Genomic DNA, 2,859 nt, shown 5'->3' with positions numbered 1-2,859 from the left:
ATCTGCAAAAATGTCAAACATTCTGTGTTTTTCTGTCAATATGGGGTGCTGTGTGTACATTAATGAGGAAAAAAAAGAACTTAAATGATTTTAGCATATGGCTGCAATATAACAAAGAGTGAAAAATTTAAGGGGGTCTGAATACTTTCCGTACCCACTGTATGTAGAACATAGGATGTCAATATAGTAATAATAGATATAATGCCCGTGTGGGTTCTCTCCCGGTACTCCGGCTTCCTCCCACAGTCCAAAGACATGCAGCGTAGGTTGACTGGTGACTCTAAATTGCTCGCAGGAGTGTGTGTGGGTGTGTGTGTCTGTCTCTAAGCATCAGCCGGTGTGAGAGACTGGCGACATGTCCAGGGTGGACCTTGTCCAGGTGACCCTGTTTACTACTGAATACTACTACTAATAATAATTTGGCAGGTATTATATCATAAAACCATGTGTACTGACATAATTAAAATGATGCCCCTAACATAAAATCATAATATTGGTCATTTTGAGGACTCCGGTGTTTCTATGTTGAGGAATCCTGCAAATATCGTTAAAAGAAATCAAAGTCTGCTTGTGGTACTACAGCATTTCTATATGAATTTATAGTGTCTTCTCAACTCCCAGAATTGGCAAAAAGGCATGAATGTGACCGTTTTTGCTGAATTAATCAGTCAGGGGGAAAAAAAAATGACCCCAGCAGTTCATAAAGAGAAAGTTGCTACAGGGAGGATGTGTACTGTCCACCGTTGCAATTCTGAGGCCAGCCTGAGCACCAGGGCAGTTACGCTGCAGGACCACACTGTCACATTTCTATTCTCACATTCAGCTGTTTCAGATTTTTGCCCCTTGAGGTCAATGTTGAAATTGTGTCATTTTTCATCCCTGCACACACAGCTTGAGCTCAGTCTTACATTCATCTTTGCCGCAAGACAGTGAGTGAGTCTGACGGGACCTTCAGACCTTTAAGATGATTACTTTCCTCATCTGTCTCTTTATGTCGCTCTCTCTCTCTCTCTCAGCCTCTCTTTGTCTCTACCCTCCTTTACCAAATATGCCTTTCTCCTTCTCTGTCTTTTAATCTGTCTCTGCTTTCTCTTCTCATTCGCTTCATCAGCTCCCTGTCTCTTTTTCTACTCTTTTCTCTGTGTGTGTCTCTCACTCTCTCTTTCCCACTCTCTCTGTGGCCTGAAACAGATTGCACTGTCAGAACAAGGCAACAGAGCTGGTGGTCAGCAAGTCTTCTGTCTTTCCAGCAGAGCATCACCATAGTGCTTGCGTGGTTTGTGTGTGGCACAGAGCTTGATTCAGGACAGGAGTGTCATCCGCTTTTCTGTCACAGCTTGTGACCCAAAAACCATGAGTGAGGTCCGGTCAATAGCTGGCCAGGTGCCAGCCGCAGAGAGCGAGGCGATAGATGAGATTTGAACATCACTGCATCGTCAGACGATATGGCAGCAGAGGCAGAGTGTGTGGTAGGAAGCTTACTGTCAAACGTACTGCCCTGAAAGATTTTTACATTTACATCACCACCTAAACAAATACACAACCCCATTCATTTAGGATTCCTAAACCACACCCTCCAAATTTCATGACTGTGCATTACCACAGCAAAGATACTAGGTAATGGGGAAAGAATCCACATGTTGGCTTGGCACTCTCTCCATCCTTGGAAAGCAGCACCTATGTTTACACAGGCCTCTGACCCTGTCTGGTCATAGTCTTTCTTTTTCAATTGTTGTTCTTCTGACCTTCTCCTCTTGGGTTGTTTAGCTGTGCATGCTGTAACTGGAAGCAGCAGAATTTCACCCTCCTGCTGCACAGTGAGTGCACCTTGTGCTGATTGGCTGCAATTACCCAGCACAACCCAAATATTGTTTTCACAATTTACAGAACTAGGACGGTGTATGGGCACACAAGGTGTTCTAATCACACACACTAGATAGACAACAAGAGGAACGTCAGGAAAATGTTACTGAATTTTAACAAAACGTGTAATGAAATCAAATCATGGACTATACATTTAATGCAAATCTCCTGACTTATTTAAGTTGTTGTGATTACTATTGTTTTTCTTTTACTTGGATTGTTTTTAATTTAAGATATAAGGTGAATATTCTCAATTCCTCAAATAATACATGTTCATGACCATGTTCGCACAGTAAAAATGCTTGGCAGTTCTAGTCTTTCAGTACTGTCACAACCAACATGTTGTTATTAGATTACTATACTAAAGTTAAGTAATGGGTTACTGTAGCCTGTGTGCTATTGAAATTTAGGGACAGGGTTATTCCTGATTCTTTCTAGTTATTCAGAAATTACAGTGGTCTTTCAGACATTTCTGAAATTTGCAACTAAAACCTCTTGACCTGAAAAACAACATTTGGCAATTTATCTTTTTTATTTCTTGTCCATTTTGTTTCCATTCTGGAACTTTTTATCTTATTATGTGATCCACCTCAGCAGACATAAACCCTCCATAAACAAAACAGAGTGACTGTGCATGTGCTGATATAAAAATGTCACACAGTTTCATGGGTCTCCACCTTTTGTTTTGATTGTCAATCAAATGCTGAGGGACCAGAAGCTGTGTTGAGTCACAGTGGAGAAAAAAGCAATAAACTAAGCATAATATAATGAACAGAATCTCAGAGTGTGCTGCTGTCACTTTTGGGTCTAACCAAATGGTGCTATTTCTTGCCAAACAGCCTGAAAGCATTTATACACGTGTGGGGACGAATGTGCCTTGCTGCCAAATATTCTGTGACTTTATATTTTTAATTAAAAGTGCCATATATAGTAGGTATCTGCCAGTTAAGTAATTATGATATGAATGGATGGTGCAACAGGAGCCCATGTCGACAG

Source organism: Monopterus albus, unplaced genomic scaffold, assembly GCF_001952655.1.
Source record: "Monopterus albus unplaced genomic scaffold, M_albus_1.0 scaffold58.1, whole genome shotgun sequence".
Classification (NCBI taxonomy): domain Eukaryota; kingdom Metazoa; phylum Chordata; class Actinopteri; order Synbranchiformes; family Synbranchidae; genus Monopterus; species Monopterus albus.
The sequence above is the reverse complement of the archived record's forward strand: the minus strand, read 5'-3'. Positions refer to the sequence as shown.